The 20,674-nt window shown below is 42.0% G+C and overlaps 1 protein-coding gene and 1 non-coding gene across 3 annotated transcripts in view; both read right to left on the reverse strand.

The window, feature by feature from the left end:
- L3MBTL4 (L3MBTL histone methyl-lysine binding protein 4) overlaps nt 1–20,674 on the reverse strand; it is a 446,421-nt gene that overhangs the window by 42,548 nt on the left and 383,199 nt on the right. The gene's annotated exons all lie outside the window — the stretch shown is intronic.
- On the reverse strand, nt 6,021–6,135 carry LOC116561623. The gene has a single exon (XR_004273521.1). It is a non-coding gene; the product is annotated as a U5 spliceosomal RNA (small nuclear RNA).

A 20,674-nucleotide genomic window follows, 5' to 3' on the forward strand; every position in this document is an offset into this window, starting at 1 on the left:
GGTAAACAATAAAAAAAGGATAAAGAGATAAAGGTAGATCCTCCCATGACTTCCAAATAATTGTAGTATTTGCTGGTGAGGCCAAAGTTTCTGTATACAGATCTCTGACAAAGAGTTCTATGGACTTCAAGGGAAAATTAGGGGAGGGGACAGGTGACAAGCTCAGTGTGTGGTGTTCATCAGGTACTATTCTGAATTTTTATTTACCCATTCTAACATTTCCTGGAAACCAAGGCTTTTTACTTTTCTCTCAATCTACTCAAAATGAACTACTCCCCACCCCAAGGTACTGGCAGCCTTTATTTACCCTTGTGAAGCCAGTGACATACCATACCCTTCGGTGCCTCTCCACGCCTCCATCCTCAACAAGTAAATATTCATTAACAATCAGACCAGCTCAAAGGAAACACGGTGGCTTTCAGGCATACAGCTGGCCTGTGAGGCATGGAGGACAGAGGCCTATTTCCCCTATGTCCATGGTTTCTTATAATAACACAAATAAGTGACAGGAGTTTTGGCTGAAGTAGAATTGTTACAGGGATATTTTTAAGTAAAGGAAAAGTCATCACTGTTAGTGGAAACAATGGCCTGGGCTGGTTTTCCAATTCCCATTAGCAGTAAACTTTGCTTCTGGACAGAAACCTTTTATTTTGTTCTTTGGCTTGAAGCACATTAAATTCAAGTTTTTCTTAAAAATAAAATTTGAAATAACTCCTTAAATCTGCAAGCTGCTGGATGATGGAAGATGGGAGAGTCAGCTCAGGTACCTGCGCTATAAAGCCTGGCACAGCTAACATCTAGAAACTGGACGCAGGTTAGAGGAAAAGCAGAAAACACGGAGTGAAGATCACAAAACCATCAAGATGAAGAATGGAGGAAGGTGTTCCGAAGAACGGTCAGGAAGGGCCAAAGCAAATGCACTGAGAAATGTGAAGTTACATTTGCCTACTGATGAAGTAAATATCAAGGAGGAGAAAAATCTCTCAGGAAACAAGCAAGTTGACAAAAAGGTGATGAAGAAGAATTGCGGGTTTCGAACCTCTGGTGTAGAAAATAATTTTAAAAGCATATACAAGCATCAGATTTTATGTCAGTTTTGTCAGAAATTAACAGGATTCACCATTTTTCTTTTGATTAGTGGTGATGGCATGCCCTGGAATTTTCTGTATTAAATTCTCTGTAAGAGGCTGGGTGCAGTGGTTCATGCCCATAATCCCAGCACTTTGGGAAAACAAGGTGGGAGGACTGCTTGAGGCTGGGAGTTCAAGACCAGCCTGGGCAACATAGCAAGACCTTGTTTCTACAAATTTATTTTTTGTTTAAATTAGCCGACTGAGCCCAGGAGTTTGAGGCTGCAGTGAGCTATGATTGTACCATTGCACTTCAGCCTAGGAGACAGAGCAAGACACTGTCTCTCAGAAACAAACAAAAATTCTCTGTAAGAATCCATGGGAACACGTGCAGTTTCTTGTGGGTCTGTGTACTAAACATGCTGTGCCTTTACCCTCTGCGCAAGCTTGTCTCTCTTGCTCCATCTCTAATTTGCTCCTGGCACCTCTCCTCTCTTCTCCTTTCCTATTCTCCCATTTTTCTGCTCCAAAGGGGCAGCCAGAGGTCCCCATCACTGCATAGTTCCTCAGGTCTGGGCTTTCTTTTCCTGACCTGATGGAGCAGTGTGTCCAACTGGCTCCCTCAAACACATGCTCATTCTTTTAAGGGGAATCAAATTAGCAAGCCTTCCAGTCACTGCCTGCAGGGTCCCTACAGGTCCAATTCTGATGCCAGGAGGAATGTCCTGGTTTGGACAGACTTGCAATGAGGACCTAGAGACAGGCACTGGCAGGCAAACCCCAGCCGCCGGCAATGGGAGACAGCTTTTTAAAGTCAGAACATCATAGCGAAGGGAAGACTCACCCGCTTCGTCTCCGTGCCAGCTCTCTCTCCTTCTAGCTTCCTGCATTGTCTTGTTCTTCCCCTCACTTGTCAGCTACAATTGGCTGGAAACACCCTTGGGCTGACTCAGAATGCAATGTGTAAAAAACTTTCAGTTAAATACTTCCTTCGCTTTTCCATGATGATGAGGTGCTGTGCTCTTCCTCTGATCCTTCAACTTCCAAGACATTCACAGATTCCTGCTCACGGTCTCTCCCCATCTTCTCACTCTGCTCATACCCTTGGCAGCCCCAGCCCCACCCTTGCCCGGTGAACACCTACAGTTCCTCAGTGTGTCCTCGGCCTTCCCTGACTGGTCCAATGTCCCTGCCATCTGCTCTTGAAGTGCTGCATATGCCTGCCTTTCAGGGGTCTTCTCGTGTTCGAATTTTGCATGATTTGCCATGTTTGGGTTTAGTCTGCCTTTCCTACTGTACACATGAGGCAGACATAGCTTCCAGTTTTGTCTACGATGAGCCTCAGATCTGGCACGTCTTGGCAACCAGAAGTATTTGCTGAGTGACTGAGTGATAAAAGGGACTGATCTGATATTTGTTTTTTTCTCGTGATATGCGTTCTCAACTGTTTTTCTCCTTCTCTTGGTGCCTTCTCCTTCTCTCCTGGTAGAGAGAGGAAAGTCTCTCCATTTCCTTATAGCCAGCCTGAGGGAAGGCAGCCTGGGAAGTGGTCTGTGGAGGCTTGTGGCTGGCAATGAGAAGACTTTTCTTCCAGTTCAAGGCCAAAAGCCCAATATGACCTTTAGCCAAAGACTTCATTACTCTGGGCCTCGATTTTCTCTTCTGTAAATGAAAGTCAATATTTTCTATTTCTTCTGCTTCATATGGGGCTATTGTTGGGACAAAACTGAGTTTGAAAGGTGCTGTATAAAGATAATGGTTACACAAACATAATGTATCCTTTAAGCAAAATGCTTTGTTGCATTTCTCTATCATCTCTTAAAATTTCATGTACCATTGATGAATTCTCTAGAATGCAGGCCTTCTTCTTTGAACAAGCTGATTTTCAGAGAAGCTGCCATTTCAGTAAACAGATCATCTAATCATCCATCCTGTAGGCCAATTGTTACTGAGCACACAATTACGCAAGCAACTACAATATAGAATGGTAAGGTCCTGGGGAGGAGAAGTAGAGGCTGCTCAGGCAGATGAGAAAAGGGTGCCCCATCCAGATCATGAGGTCAGAGGAGGCTGCAGGGCAAGTGAAGTCTGCGCTGGAATCCAAATCTTGATTAGCGGGGGATGGCAAAGCAAGGGGTGGGTGTGCACATGATCCAAGGCCGGAGGTGAGAGGCGCTTGGAGGACTAAGACAACAGAACAGAGGGTCCACATGGCTGGGGCTGAGAGTGGGGTGGGGAGCAGAGGAGATGGTGAGCAGGGGAAGAGGAGGCTAGAAGGGAACAGACGACGAAGGGTTTTATTAGGAAAACTTGACCTTACTCCAAGAATATTGGGGAAACTTTGGTGAGCTTCAAGCAGAAACATTACTTGATTATATCTGACTTTCAAAAATGTCACTTTGGTGTGCAGTGTGAAGAAAGGATTAGTTAGATAGGGCAATGGTGGAAACAGGATGAGCGGGGGGACTGGCCCTTATAGCAATCCAGTGAGAAATCCTGGTGGCTTAGATTCAGACAGTCACAGTAGGAGTGGACTGAAGTGGGCGGACATGAGGGGATGCCTCTACTGACCCAGAGATCAGGGAGGAAGGGGAGGTTTGGGGGGAGGAGAGATGACGAGGGTCATACAAACGGAGTATTTAGCAAGCGGCTGAATTTGTGAGTTAGGAGCTCAGGAGAGAGATGAAGACTGAAGACACAGGTAGAGTTCAAAGTATTCTGCACAAACACTGCTAACTGAGGCCATGGAGTAGATGATATTCCCCCAAAGGGACTGTATAGAGAAGACATTAGGTCTGGAGAAATGAGAGGGCTCCCAGTAATCAAACTTTGAGCTAAGAAGTCCAAGAAGAAGGGGCGGTGATGTGAGAGGGAAGCCAGAAGGACATGGTGCTTGTGAAGCTTGCAGAAGGTGCGGGTGGTTGGCCAGCCATGGTCAGCACTCAGAACCATCCAGAGATAAGACCTAAACCCAGAGGCTCTTCTCACCACAATGCCAAATATGTGGAACTTGGAGTTCTAGGTCCCAGGAGCCATTGGGGGATCTAGAATGACACTTCCTTTATGCTGCATCCTCTAGGAATCTTCATTGACTTCTCCAGCCAGAAGTGACTACCATCTCCAAATATTTGTTGAGCCAGTACTCTCTGCATTGAGCACTGGGAATTTTAAAAGCCATAAACTATGGTCCTTGAGGGGAGCAAAGCACTTACATAAAAATTCATCACAGCTTGGTGTAGTCTCTACCGAGTGTCCTGTGACTGCTGAAGAAGTCAAACACTTGGCTGGGTGGTCAGGACAGGCCCAACACCCCCATCCCCTACAGGACAGGGCATGTCAGGAGACAAAGCAAGGGGAATATTCCAGGTGGGGCCTCACTGCTTGAAAGGTGTGGAAGTGGGATTAGCATGGTTTATCTGGAGGGCAAGGAACAGACCATGTGTTTAGAGAGGAGGACTCTTCTAGGGGAGCAGGAGGGGCATGGGTGGAGCCTTTGGAAGGGGTCAGATAGAGGTGGGCCTTGAGAGATGGCTGGAATTTCGAACTTCATGCTGCAAATAGCAGGGCACCCATTACAATGGTCACTCCTTAGGTACTGTTTGGCTCTGATTTGTGTAATCTTGCCTGTGTGATTATGGCTCTAATTTCTTTGAAAGCCATCTAGGGGGAAGGGGCATGTCTTTTTATCCTTTGATTGTTCCACAGGAACTAGTTCAGCATCTTCTAACTCAAATATTCTTCATAGGAATGAAACTGCAAAGACACCTTTGTGGTCCATGAGGGCACATAGCTCAGTCTCTGTGCAAAGAGACACAATGAGTAGTGTACACTGTGCCCAATACGAAGCTTTTTATCCCTTATCCCTTATTCCCACTCCCCCTCTGAGTCTCCAGAGTCCATTACCCCACTCCATATGCCTGGAAAACAGGTGGTTTTATTGATAGCATAATTTGCTAAGTCTACAATACCTATGATAAACAAATAGAACATGGGAGACCCTGACTCGGTTTTAGGAGGATTGGAAAGTTTTCCTGGTGAGGATGATAGCTAAATGGAGACCTCAAGGGTGAACAGCCAAGCAGTGGGCAGAGGACAGGGGTGCAGCAGGCAGAGAAAGGCCTCTGTGGAGAGGGAGCCTGTGGGGGAAGAGGCATGGAGAGAAAGCCAGGCCAGAGGTACCATGGCCTCCTGACACCCCCCCACCCCACCCCAGGGCAGAGCTGAGGCCCAGAGCAGAGCGGGTGGTAATGGCCTGTGTGAGCTAACGTGTAAAGTCCACCATCTCCCTGGAGTCCGTGGGCATCAGGTGAACACAACACTCTCCACAGGATGCTGGTTCTGCCCATGACAGAAACCTGGCAGAAAGAAAGAAGAAAATGACTGCAAGCATTCAGTATCGCCAGTAGAAGACTGCATCGTTTTCTTCTTGGAAAAAGATTTCAAAAGCTGATGCTGAAAGAAACATGCAAAATAGATTTAAATGCAGTTGAAATGAGAGTGGACAGTCTGGGCCTGCTGCTGATTGGAGACACTTCTCGAGCAGTGACAGCGTGAGAGAAGCTGGCATTGCAGCTGCCCCAAATCGAGAAGAAAACAGTCTCCTCTTGACACTGACAGTGAGTCACAGAGCAGCAGCTGTGGAATATTTACTTTTTCTAGATTTTACACTGTAATTTTAAATTATAAATACATTTTATGTCATAAAACACTACTGTCTATTTGACATAATTTTCTGAATTGTGCCAGACACTGAATTAAGGGCAGGAATACAAAAATGAGGATAGCATGGTCCCTGCCCTTGAGGATTGCCCATTAAGTAAGGAGACAGACCCCTGGGTAACAGCCCATAATATCATGCAGAGAATGCACACCAGTGGGACGAGAGAAGTGCTCTGACCAGAGGAGAGAGCAATTAGTTTAAAATAATTTTTTTTTTTTTACTTTTAATTTAGCCCTACCTAAGCAAGGCCTTAAAAAGTTTGGTTACAAACTCACAGCTGTCCCTTTCCATGGGAATCTTCCTAAAGGCGAAAGATTTCTTTGTTCTGACAAGAAACCAGAGCATGAGAGCAATTAATTCTGAGAGCTGGATTTGGGAAAGTTGTGCCGCGAAAGGCATAAAGCAGTCGTTTTCAGAGCAGAGCCAAGGTTGCCTTGGAGTTGACCCAAGACCTTACAAACCAATGTCCTGTCCGGATCCTATCCCAGCCCCAGTGAATCAGAACCTCTAGGGTAGGAAAAGCTGGAAACACAACTTTTTCAGCTGTTCCAGGGTTTTTCTTATGCACAGTAAGGTATAAGAGCCACCATTTTAAGATATGTTCCGGATTTCAGTAGAGAGGAAGAGGAGGCTCACAGTACAGGTGACACCAGGAAGATGGGGATGTGCAAGTGACCAAGGGGGCAGAGTCCTGAGTGCAGCCGGAGAGAAAGCTGGAAAGTCAAACCAAGGCTGCCCACCCAAAGGACAGTGACTGCCAACCATACCTGTTTGTCCAAATCGCCCCTGGAAGTGAAAAATATACCTATATTTGGCTCCGTTTCCAGAATCGGTCTGTTATATGGGGCTTGAGGATGTGCACGTAAGCAAAGGCCGCACCAGTGATTCTGATGAACAGCAGGGCTCAGCCCCACTGCACAGGCTGGAACCATGAGAAGTTCTGAAGTGAAGGATTACACCAAACCCCTTCTCCTACCCGTGGAAAGCCTGGTAGATTCTAGAATGGCCATTACCACTGACTGTGTACTAAAGACTTTAGCGGCATCAACTACATCCAGAAGTGAGATATGTTCCACGTGTTGTGAGCATGCAATGCGATTCTTTAAATGTTCGAAAACAGGGAAGGCCCTGCTATTTCCGCTCTACTCTGAGTTCTGAGGGCTGGTTGGAATTGGTTCTTTTCATAAACAAATGGCTTCTGAATATCTAAATAGTAGCATTAATTCTTAGATAACTAGATAATTTTTAGGAAATGTCAAACCACTGAGATGTCTGTGCTCTGAAAGAATTATGTTCTGGAAGCAATCAAAGATTCTGATTAGCTCAGTAAGACAGCAGCAAGATTCCAGCAAAGACGCCTTAGGCTATGCAAGTTAATTAATGACTTAACATTATCTCAGGGACCCCAAACTAACTGAAATCAACTTGTTGGCATCCTGAAAGTGATGTGAAAATGGTTGATGAAAATGTCATGATATTATCTCTTATTAATCATCAACATCATAAAGAATAGGCTTATAGTGCATGAGTCTTTCCCCAAGGAAATAAAGTGAGATGCATGGATATTACTTAGAGCTTTTGATCGGAATTACATTCATTGCCAATGTCTTCAAACACATTTTTGCTGTTGCACAGATAGCCACAGATTTTATACCTTTAAAGTATACCTCCATTAGAACACTAGACTGATGAGATGAGAGCTTATTATGTGATATTACGTAGAGTCAATATCCGGATGAATAAAGATGACCTAGAGCTAGTAAGTTACTCCAAGCACGAAGACAACAGTGCATATAATTCCCTAGGTTGTGGTAAAAGAAGATTCTTTTGTGTAAGGACTGTCCCCTTGGTTCTCAACAGTTCATTACAGTTTAATGGAGGCAAACAATAAATTATATATTAGTCTGTAGTTTAGAAGCTCCCTCATGTTGACCCAGCTGAAGTTGTAATTTTAGTCACATTCAAGGAACTTATTCTTTTTTCCTCATTCGTCTTCGGGTGCCTTAGTTAAAGAAGCATTGTGTAAATGAAATTCAATCAAATGATAAAACGGCTACTATCTACGGAGCATCTACTAGGTGCCAGGCTTTGTATATGTCATTTAAATTAGTCTATTTAATCCTCCCTATGGTTTCGTAAAGTGAGGTATTATCTCCACTTTTGTAGAGAACGAAATTAATATTCAGAGAAGTCAGGTTAATTCACCCAAGATGAAAAGCTAATTAGTAGCAGAGCTAAGTCCAAAGATGGATGTCATATAGGCTCCTCACGCTTTTAAAGATCAACTCACGTCTTCCAGACGAAGTCAGCCACTCCCTTTTCTGTGTGAATTTGGATCATGTATGTTTCTACTTGTGATGTGATAATTATTACTGTATTTTTCTTAAAAGTTCATGTCCTTGGACAGGAGGCATGTCTTCTTGTCCATCTCTGTGTTGCCGGGCTGTATTTTTCATTCAAGAGAAGTGCCTTGAATACCTACTGTGTGCCAGACACTCAGTTGGGCACTGCAGATATAGGGAGGAACAAGACACACACGGTCCCTGCCCTCATGGAGCTCACAATCTACAGGAGAGACAGTTAAATAAACAGTTAAAATAGAGTATAAAAAATGCTATGATGGGAGAAGTATAGGGATTACAGGATTTCTGAGATTAACCAGCAAAGCTCCCTTTCCTATTGTGAGGAGAAAGGGAGGGGAGCTAGGAATGATTCAGGTTGAAGAGGGAAGAGATGAGAAGAAGGGGGAAAGCAGGTTCTGGAAAGAGGAAACAGTGTGTGGAAAGGCACGAGGTAAGAGGGCCGGCAGAGGAGACAGATGGCTCTGGAGATGTGAGCAAGGACCAGGCACGAAGGTCCTGGAAAGCTGGTTATTCTGAGGCTGCCGGACAGGCTGCTGAAGGGGTTTCAGCATTCAGTGCCGTGATTAGATTTGAAAGATCGCTTTAACTGCAGCAAGGAGAATAAGATGGAGGGAAGTAAGCAGAGCGGCAGGAACAGCAGATAAGGAGACACAGTCCTGTCGTCAAAGTGCGACAGAGTCTCATGGTCTGCACTAGGCTGCAAAAGCAGAGAGGAAGAGAAGACTTCTGAGGCAAAATCAATAGGTTTGGTTTCTAATTGGATATAGATGATTTGTGAAGGAGAGGGGTCAAGGACGCTCCCAGGTTTCTGGCTTGGGCAATTGGTTAGATGGTGGAGCCATTTTCTAATCTAGGCTTGGAAGATAGGATAATAAATTTGGTTTGGACTAGTTTCAAATGCCTGGGGTGGATGTGCTCACTAAGCAGAGGAAGGTCAAGGTGGGGACAGAAGCTGGAGACAGAACTTTGGAAGCCATTAGCCATAAGACTGAGTGAGATTCCTCAGAGACTGGGAGAGAAGAGAGCTCCATGGAATATTTGAAGTCAGATAGTGAAAGAGGAGGCAGCAAAGGAACCTGAGAAATAAGGAGAGGCCAGATGGGAGAAAACGGAGTCTAGGATGATGTCTGGAAAACCAGAGTAGATTTCAAGAAGGTGGGAATGGTCTCATGGGGCCCAACACTTTTCTACGGTCAAGTGAAGCTCTGGACACAGTCCATGGATTTTGCAATGAGGTGGTCAGTGGGGACCTTGACAATAGGGCCAGCCCATGAGGACAGTGGAGCTCACCTGCTGCAGGCTGAGACTGGGGAGGAGCTCTGCAGTGTCTAAGGCACATCTTGAACCCAAGACTCCTTATTGAAATGCAGAGCATGGTGAAACATTTTTTTCCCCATTTTTCAGCGTATTTCCATGTAGCTGTGGGAGACACTGCCAGTGAGTATATCTGAAGGGCTGAATAAAGCTTGGTGAAGAAATTCAGAAAAGGACAATGGAAAAATAGACCGAAGGAGACAAAGAGCTAAGACCGTGAGTCACTTATTTCCAGACAATCTGCTGGAAGCACCGTGGCGTGCCGTCCTGTCTCCTTTGTAACCTGCAACAGGAGCTGCTCTCCAGTGGGGCAACTGCCTTTTGTGGCCCTCCCTGCATGGAAGTGACTAAGTAGCAGCATTCAGACTATTCGTGAGGAGTGAACAAAAGGGAAGACACTGATCTTTAGGGTTTCTGTGAAATCTTTTTCAACATAGACAAACAGAGGCAAGTTGAGAATCGAAGCCATAGCAAGGCGCACGTCTAGTCCCGGTTCTCCTGGGAGGTGGGTTTCTCAGCCTCCTGGCCAACGCGTCCTGCCTCCCCTGCCTCCCTCCTCTCCTCGGCTCTTTCTCTGCAGGCATTAGACACCCTCTCTAGTCCTTCCCTTCTACCTCCTCTCCCTCCTGCCATAAAGATGTGCTGAGCACTGCCGGGAGCACCAGTGCGATGGCAATGCTGCTCGTAGTCATTTACTACCAGGCTTCATCTGCCATTCTCTCTGTTAATCCCAAATGCTGGTCCACATCTCACAGGTAACTTCTGTACCATGGGCCAATTTCTCATAAACATTTTTCTCCATGATTTTTGGTGGGAAATCTAAAATTCAGCCTTTCTCAAATTAAACTCATGATCTTCACCATACAATCTTTTTCTTCTCAAGTATTTCTTCTTTGTGGCTAATAGCATCACCATATTCACCATCTGCCCAGCTGCTGTTACAAGGTCATGTGTAACCGCTTCATTTCCTTATCTTCAAGCAGCAGCTCATTCCCTTTAGCTCCCCCTCTGCAATATCCATGGGGCTGTGCTTCTGTGTCTATGACCACCACTCTGCTCAAACCTGCGTCTCCGCTTGCCTGGACCTCAGGGAAGCCTCTGACCATGTGCCTTATTTCTGATTTTGCTCCCATTCATTACAGCCTCCACAATGCTTTTAAATTCATTTTTTCAACAACACAGATCTGATCATGTACCTCCAGGACAAGTTTATACACATTCAGTGATTTCTTACTACCAGCAGATTATAGTTGATGCTCTAATTTAGCACTGCTCAAAAGGCCTTTAAAAATCAGCTTCATCATCCACCTGTGTGCCAAGCATAGTGCTACTTGCTTGCTTTTATAAGGATTATCACATCAAATCCCAATAACATCTCTGTAAGGTGGATATTTTAATTTGTGGTTGATTTGCAAAAATTAAAAGGCACAAAGGTTAAGTGATTTGGCTTAGGGTCACCCAGCCACAAGTGAGGCAGGAGTGAAATCCAGAGTTTATACATTTCAAAATGTTTTCTTTTTTTACTTTTATACATCAAGAAGTATCACTAAGTATGTACTTGTACTTTCTGTACAAAGGCAGAGGTGCTGCTCCAGTCGTCAGGCAGTGGCTAAGCTCGCTGCCTCGTTGTCATACTGCCTGGGTTGGACTCTTCCCACCCTCACTTTCTAGCCTCCTGACCTTGAGTCAATTTCTTAATCCCATTAGGCCTCTGGTTACTCACTGGTAAAACAAGGGCCTGTGGGATGCTGTGAGGATAAGTGAGATTATAGATGCAATGCCCCCGAGCCTGGTAGGAGGGCAGAGCTCAATACAGTAAGGTCGCTCCCTGGGGGCTGGTTCCTGCTCCTTCCCAGTAAAGGTGTGGCTATACTAAGAGTTGAAAAGAAATCATTTATGTGGTTAGACATACTGACTTCTGTAGCAGAGAACACACAGGGAGCAGAAGCTCTCATTAGCTTTGGAGATGACAATAAAACTGGAAAAGATAAGAAAAGTGGAAAATGATCTTTGCATCTGAGTGTACTGACTCATGACATGTGGAAAGATAAAAGAAAGTCCTACTTATTTAATAATCCTTAAAACTCAAATGGAAAAGTAAAAATCTACAGAGAGTGAGCCAGCTTTTCTTTCTTTTTGACACAATGAAGAAGATTCCAGTGGAAAATGTAGACATACATGGCAAATTTTCTGTGGAGTAATTTAGCTTTCTATGAAATGTAAATAAAAGTAAATAAATTAGGATCAAATAATTTAACATGCAACAAGCATTTATTGAGTACCCCTTTTTGATAAGCACCATGCAGGACACTGTGGGAAACACTTAAAAAGAAGGGGAGAGGGTGGTAAACTACTGAAGTTGCCTGGAAGAGGTATTTAAAGTAATTTTTACAAGTCTGTTAGTCTCCTTTTAAAAACCTAACTGTGTGACTTATTTGATTGTTTTTCCCATATTGGAAGAAGTCCCACTCAGATCAGAAATAAAGGTACTCCCACTTCACACAATAGATGTGTCCTTGAAAAGTTGTCTATAAATCCACATCTTCTTAATAAGGTACTATTTTTTTGTCCCTATGTAACATAGATTTTCAAATAAACTCTCTATTTATCATTTATATAAAACTGATAATTTTCACTGCCCCAGAGTAAATTACTTCTTAATATATACATATTTTTCTTGAGACAGAGTTTTGCTCTTGTTGCCCAGGCTGAAGTGCAATGGTGTGATCTTGGCTCACTGCCCTCCACCTCCCAGGTTCAAGTGATTCTCCTGCCTCAACCTCCCGAGTAGCTGGGATTACAGGCGCCCACCACCAAGCCTCGCTACTTTTTGTATTTTCAGTAGAGACAGGGGTTTCACCATGGTGGCCAGGTTGGTCGCAAACTCCTGACCTCAGGTGATCTGCCCGTTTTGGCCTCCCAAAGTGCTGGGATTGCAGGTATGAGGCACCGCAGAGGCATTATTACTTCTTTGACACCATTCTTTTGTCATGTTCACAACTAGTCTCACGCATTTTGAAGTTTGGATGGTCATCCATTGGAGTTTCTTAAAATGAGGGCATATCCAGGCATATTTTGTATGGAGTTAATAATTACAACACAGGTGGTGGTTTCCTGGTTTTCCTTGTCTTACCATCACTCAAAAACAGTGACCGAGGAGCCCATTTTTTACAGCTTTGTACTACAATACAAATACAGCATTTATATTAACATAAATGGCTTTTCAAGGTTGCAAATACAGCAAGATGAATCTGTCGTTTTTATTTCCTAATACATTCCCAGATATTGATTTGCTAAATCATAGTCACTAAAGCCCACAAAACACGTAAACTGCCTACTTTTCCCCCTCAAGGTGCACTATCTGAAAGACACCGTTACATAAATAGTGCCTCTGCTAATTAATTTGTGCGAATCATACTTATTTTTCTAAACTAAGAAATGAAATCAAATAGCATAATTTATATTTTTTCTCCAATTCTAGTTAAAAGTAAAAAGACAGGGATAAATTCAGTTGCAGAATGCTGCTTACAATGATTCTTTTTTCTAATTACTCAAATCAATGGGTATTTAAAAAAACCTCATATTCAGTCTGGTTTTTGGTTTTACACAACAGGATGGTTAATTAAAATCACTGCACATTCTGGTATGCAGTTTATGGTTGTGAAAAGGTCACATACTTGAAAATAAAGTTCACTACGCCACTTGCATTTAACTAAATAATCACAGAGGGTGTTTAAAAATAATTTATATACCTGTCTTCCAAATGGCTTCTTTTCTTTTCCCCATTTACTCATGACTTCCCATAGGCACCTCCTCTCTCCCTCAGGGAGATCATACTGATGGGATGCCTCCAAATGCCTCAGTAAAATTACCATTTTGCAGAGAGGATGAGAAAACAAGGTTCCTGGATCTGGTAAAAACAAAACAAGACACAGTCCTGGAAAAAGGACATTCCAGAACTGGAACATAGAGCTAAGCACCCATTGATCGCCCAGGTAGATGTGACGAAAAGATCTTCTTTAAAGCCACTCTCTTTTTGGTTAAAAGAGTCACCTCTGCCTCTCCTTTGAGAGGTCTCTAAATTCAGACGGGGCATCCACTGGCCCCAAACCCCACAGACTTCACCACATCAAATGAAAATCAAGCTTCATCTCATCTTTTCAAAATGAATCCTAACCTTCAGACATGCTTATGCCTTTTCATGCTACCAGTAGGTCTGATTAATGCCTTTGTGTGTGGATATATTTCAGTTTTTCTCCATTTCTAAAAACACTCACTCTGTTTAACTCTTCCAAACCTTTACTGTGTGTAGTTTCGTATTGCTGATTAGTTTCAGGAATGCTGCTCTATATTCTAAAACAGAGTTTCCCAGTCTTTTTGGCCCCAGGGACCAGATTGGTGGAAGACAATTTTTCCACAGAGAGAGGCTTGGGTCAGGGGTGGTTTTGGGATAAACTGTTCCACCTCAGATCATCAGGCATTAGTTAGAGTCCCATATGGAGTGTGCAATCTAGACCCCTTGCATGTGCAGTTCACAATAGGGTTTGCGCTCCTATGAGAATCTAATGGCACTGCTGATCTAACAGGAGGCAGAGCTCAGGCATAATGCTCACCCACCTGCTGCTCACCTCCTGCTGTGCAGCCTGGTTCCTAACAGGCCATGGACCAGTACCTGTTGGTGAATGTTAGTGAACATTTTGCTTCCATCTATCTGATGGCTGTTAGGGTAAAAAATGTTGGTCATACATTATCACTTAAATTACATCAGCTGCAGGTGAACAAGAATTCAGTAAACTGGCAGATTCATCATATGACTGACTTTGTGTCATGTGATGACACTGACTTTATCTCATGTGTCTTTTCCTCCCATTGACTCTTTCTGCAATGAACATTCTTTTAGCCTTAGAAATATAAAAATAGGGTTGGGCGTGGTAGTTCACACCTGCAATCCCAGCACTTTTGGAGGCTGAGGTGGGTGGATCACCTGAGGTCAGGAGTTTGAGACCAGCCTGGCCAACATGGTGAAATCTGTCTCTTCTAAAATTACAGAAATTAGCCAGGCATGGCGGTACATGCCTGTAATCCCAGCTACTTGGGAGGCTGAGGCAGGAGAATCGCTTGAACCCAGGAGGCGGAGATTGCATTGAGCTGAGATCGTGCCACTGCACTCCAGCCTGGGTAACAAGAGCAAAATTTCATCTAATATATATATTACATCACAACAAAGTATGGTTAAAACAAAAGACAAATACTGGTGTGCTAGATTAGAAGAGAGGAATAGTCTTGGATATTGAATTTAAAGAAAATTTAGGTTGGTGCCCCTTTTGACCATTATTTCAAATGGGGCTATTTTCCTCAGTTAAAATATTTTACAATATCATCGCTGTGTTTTGCAATGGCAGTGTCTTATCTCCAGGAGCTCAACTTGCATTTATATTATTCAGCATTTCCAATTTGCAATGACTTTAGCAAGAGGTAAGAGTTAATCTTTACCATCTTCCTGAGAAAGTGGTAGACAATAAACTGCAGGAGACAGTCTGATGAACTTACGGTGAGCTAAAGAGAGCAGCTAATTACAAACCTATGGCTGTGGGTTTTAATCCCAGCCACTCCTTTCATCTGCCGAAGTGCTAAGGAAGAAGTCATGAACACCTATCCAGTTTCCCCATCTAAGATGCCACGTGAGGATCAGAATAACCACAGTGAGCAATACTATCAACACCGTGGGCTGTTTAGTGAGGACTCATAATACAGTGACTGAGAGTATGATTACAAACATAAGGGATTGAAAATTAATTAACATTTACTTTATTATTGAATGTTTAATAATAATAATACTCACAAGTTGAAAATATCAAAGTAGAGAGGTTAAATAGTTTGCAAAAGGTCGTATAATGAATTGGTTTCTCAGCTAGGATCAAATCTATAATTTATTGCATTAATTTTCCTCACATTATGTTAAATTTAACAACAATAAAACCTAGATTATTAATATTCTTGCAACCAGGAATTTTAAATTAACTTGCATGTCCACTCATCAGTAAAACTGCTAGGGTTTTTTTTGTTGTTTGTTTTTTTTTTTTTTCGTTGGTTGGTTGTTTTTACTTTTAGTTCTGGAATACATGTGTAGAACACGCAGGTTTGTTACATAGGTATACATGTGCCATGGTGGTTTGCTGCACCTGTCAACCCATCATCTGGGTTTTAAGCCCCACATGCATTAACTGTTTGTCCTAATACTCTCCTTTCCTTGACACCACCCCCTAATGGGCCCCAGTGTGTGATGTTCCCATTCCTGTGTCCATGTGTTCTGATTGTTCAATTCCCACTTATGAGTGAGAACATGCGGTGTTTGGTTTTTTGTTCCTGTGTTAGTTTGCTGAGAATGATAGCTTCCAGTTTCATCCATGTCCCTACAAAAGACATGAACTCATTCTTTTTTATGGTTGTACAGTATTCCAATGTAAATATGTGCCACATTGTCTTTATCCAGTCTACCACTGATAGGCATTTGGGTTGGCTCCAAGTTTTTGCTATTATAAATAGTGCTGCAATAAACATACATGTGCATGTGTCTTTATAGTCAAATGATTTCTAATTATTGGGGTATGCACCCAGTAATGGGATTGCTGGGTCAAATGTATTTCTGGTTCTAGATCCTTGAGGAATTGCCACACTGTCTTCCACAATGGTTGAACTAATTTACACTCCCATCAACAGTGTAAAAGCCTTCTTATTTCTCCACAGCCTCTCCAGCATCTGCTGTTTTCTGATTTTTTAATGATCACCATTTTACCTGGCATGAGATAGTATCTCATTGCGGTTTTGATTTGCATTTCTCTAACGACCAGTGATGATGAGCTTTTTTTCATACGTTTGTTGGCTGTATAAATGTTTTCTTTTGAGAAGTGTCTGTTCATATCCTTTGCCCCCTTTTTGATGGGGTTGTTTTTTCTTGCAAATTTGTTTAAGTTCCTTGTAGATTCTGGATATTAGACCCTTGTCAGATGGGTAGGTTGCAAAAATTTTCTCCCATTTTGTAGGTTGCCTGTTCACTCTGATGATATTTTCTTTTGCTGTGCAGAAGCTTTTTGGTTTCATTAGATTCTATTTGTCAATTTTGGCCTTTGCTGCAATTGCTTTTGGTGTTTTAGTCATGAAGTCTTTGCCCATGCCTATGTCCTGAATGGTACTGCCTAGGTTTTCTTCTAGGGTTTTTATGGTTTTGGGCTTTACATTTAAGTCTTTAATCCATCTAGAGTTAATTTTGCATAAGCTGTAATGAAGGGGTCCAGTTTCTGTTTTCTGCATATGGCTAGCCAGTTTCCCCAGCACCACTGATTAAATAGAGAATCCTTTCTGCATTGCTTGTTTTGTCAGGTTTGTCAAAGATCAAATGGTTGTATATGTGTGGTGTTATTCCTGAGGTCGTTGTTCTGTTCCATTGGTCTATACATCTGTTTTGGTGCCAGTATCAATACCATGCTGTTTTGGTTACTATAATCCTGTAATATAGTTTGAAGTTGGGTAGCATGATGCTTCCAGCTTTGCTCTTTTGCTTAGGACTGTCTTGCCTATATGGTCTCTTTTTTGGTTCCATATGAAATTTAAAGTATTTTTTTCTAATTCTGCAAAGAAAGTCAATAGTAGCTTTATGGGAGTAGCGTTGAATCTATAAATTAGTTTGGGCAGTATGGCCATTTTCACAATATTAATTCTTGCTATCCATGAGCATGAAATTTTTTTTCCATTTGTTTATGTCCTCTCTCATTTCCTTGAGCAGTGGTTTGTAGTTCTCCTTGAAGAGGTCCTTCACATCCCTTGTAATGTATTCCTACATATTTTATTCTCTTTGTAGCAATTGTGAATGGGAGTTCATAAATAGCGTTTATCCTAACAAGACTTAGGAGCATTGTGATGTTGGAGTCACCACTGAATTAAGTTATAGAAGAAAGAAAAGAATTAATTTGGTTCTCCACAAGATTACCAATTTTCTGATAATGAGACTAATAGACTTAATATTAAAATAATACTCCATACCCTTTACACTGGGTAATTTTAAACTGCTGTGACTTAATTTGCTTCCTCTGAGTGTTAAATAGAATTTGTAAAGAAACCTAAGAAGTGAAAGTTGAAGTCACTGACCATGACCACCTCCCACCCACTGTTCTTTAGTACTAAACAAATATGAGAATTGAATTACTGTAATTTCTATCAGCAAATAAAAGAACAACCAATAAAACTAAAATAAAAGCAAAAGTAGAGTTCAGTGAAGGCATTACGGGGTTCCTGTTGGTCACACAGGAGACACAGTCACCTGCGGTCGCAGGGGACCCTGACCCTGTCTGCCAGGGAGGATACTTAAATATACTGTCCTAAAGTAATTAAGATATTTCAGTTAGGGGAAAATTAGAATAAAACAACTTTCAATAGGTAAAATGACAATTATTTGTAGGTGACGTGTTTATTTCCTCATTTGGAAACCCAAATAATTACATGAAAACCATTACAAATAAGAAGAGATTACAGTGGCGGGATCAAAATTAATACACAGAAATATACAGCCTTTCCATACAAACAATCTTAGGCGGAGGACATCAAGGGAGAAATACTTCCATTTATTGTAGCAACACAAATGATAAAGTCCTTAGGAATAAACTTCATAGGAAGGGTGCAAGTTATACACGAAGGAAAACTTTAAATGCCATTACAGGACAGGAAACACATGAGTATGGGAGCAGCTTATGCTCACGTTCATAAGGGGTAAAATTAAAAGTTAAATCATACATTTATTGCAATCTCAAAATGAACCAACTGGAATGAAAAAAAGTTGTACTAGAAAAACTGATAATAAAGTTCATTTGGAAAAATGAACAAGTAATGGTGCTGGGGAAATGCTGGAAAGGATTAGAATAGGGTAGATTCACAGACTCACGTGCAGTAGATTCTCACAAGCATGAGTGATGAGCACAGAAGACACTTTTCATTTTCCAGTCAAGCTGACATCTATAGGAGATACTTTTAAGCTTCCTTGACATAGCAAACATTGAAAACCACCCAGGTGACCATGGGCAGGGACTAGTCACTTACAGTGTGCAGTTCCATGTAGTAGAAAAAGTGGCACAGACTCATGTGTGCTGATGAGAACTGCGGATCAGATTTTATCGCTAAAGGACATGAGGAAACTATTTAGCAATATATGTGGTATGTCATCACTTGTGTAAATTCACATACACACATATACTTAAATAAGCAGAACATATTTTTGGAGAGACACACAAGAAGAGGATACAGTGATTATTCCAAGGGACAAAACTGAAGGCTAAGGATCAGGTTCAGGTTCAGGGAGGGAAATTATTATTTACTGTATACCTCTATACCTTTTGAATTTTGCACCAAGTGCATGTATTATCCATCCAAAAATCAATAACACAATTTTCATCCTTCTCAAAAGTTCTGGGTGATAGAACAAATAGCTAGCAAAAATCCTGGTCTGGGAGAATTAGACTGTGAAATGAAAGACAGCAGGAACATATACGTATATACATCTTCTGACTTTATCATTAGGTATTAATTTGCGTTGCTTTACTAAACAAGTGAAGTATTAGGTTTATTTTCATAAAGAGACTATTTTATTTTACTTTATTTTATTTTACCTTTTTGAGATGGAGTCTCACTCTGTTGCCCAGGCTGGAGTGCAGTGGCACGATCTTGGCTGACCACTGCAATCTCTGCCTCACAGGTTCAAGCGAGTCTCCCACCTTAGTTTCCTGAGTAGCTGGGATTACAGGTGCCTGCCATCATGCCTGGCTACTTTTTTTTTTTTTTTTTTTTGATGAGACAGAGTTTCGCTCTTGTTACCCAGGCTGGAGTGCAATGGCGCAATCTCGGCTCACCGCAACCTCCGCCTCCTGGGTTCAGGCAATTCTCCTGCCTCAGCCTCCTGAGTAGCTGGGATTACAGGCACGCGCCACCATGCCCAGCTCATTTTTTGTATTTTTAGTAGAGACAGGGTTTCACCATGTTGACCAGGATGGTCTCGATCTGTTGACCTCGTGATCCACCCGCCTCGGCCTCCCAAAGTGCTGGGATTATAGGCATGAGCCACTGCGCCCGGCCCTGGCTACTTTTTATATTTTTAGTAGAGATGGGGTTTCGTTATGTTGGTCAGGATGGTCTCGAACTCCTGACCTCAGGTGATCCACCTGCCTCAACCTCCCAAAGTTATGGGATTACAGGTATGAACCACTGCACCTGGCCAATGAAGAGACTCTTCAAGGGAGGAAGGTAATACTATTTACTTCTTTGTTTAGGGGACCAGTCTTCTCAGACTAACCTGATTTTTAACATCAGTTAGTACCATTGGAAGTGCATTGCAGAGAGGACACAGAAAAGGAAGAAAAGAAAAATGATCATTTTGATTCCAAAGTTTCAGATAAGCCTGTAAACTAAGATCTTATCTAAGCAGGTCCAATGCATTTGCTTCTACCCTTCCCCCACCACTTCAAATTCTGTCAAATAAAAAAATTTGTTTCAATTTTTTCTTTGTATTTAGTTTAATGCTATATCCATTTCTCTCTACTCCCTATTTCATTAATTCTCTAAGTTTTTTCTGGCTTGAAGTTTCATTACATTTTAAAACTTCTTATGGTAATAAAGTAAAATATTTTAAAACAGGCATATGAAGATGAAACATACTGAAACTGCATAACAGGTTGTAAACAACCAGGCAGCTAAATTAAACCCAGAGTTTTCTCCTTTATAAATGCAATAAGCTTATTGTTATGAAATACTCGAGGTACTAACAAACTAATTAATTCTACAATTTCATCTTTACCTTTACCAAGCTGGTTCCATGTTTCCATTTTATAGATGCTCTCTGGCTAGACTGCTCCATAAAATACTTAATAAATCCAATTATTACTTATTAGGAGGGTGGGGTTTGTGATCATTGAGAAAAGCCACATGTGATCCAACTTCTAAACCTAACTCTTCTCCTGATTTATGTTCCTCTTCCTCCTCCTCCATGGGAGTAGAATGATCATTGAGCATGATTTTAGTTTCTATTTCAAAGGGGATTGTTTGAGCTGATATATCTGCTGCTTATAAGCACAGCAGAATGGTGAACAGTGTTCTTGTGTTCTTGCCCATTTGGGTTATAGGTTTTCTGGCTGCAGAAAAGATAAATGCCTTCTTTCTCCTTATTG

Source organism: Sapajus apella, unplaced genomic scaffold, assembly GCF_009761245.1.
Source record: "Sapajus apella isolate SASKATOON/1434 unplaced genomic scaffold, GSC_monkey_1.0 scaffold29, whole genome shotgun sequence".
Classification (NCBI taxonomy): domain Eukaryota; kingdom Metazoa; phylum Chordata; class Mammalia; order Primates; family Cebidae; genus Sapajus; species Sapajus apella.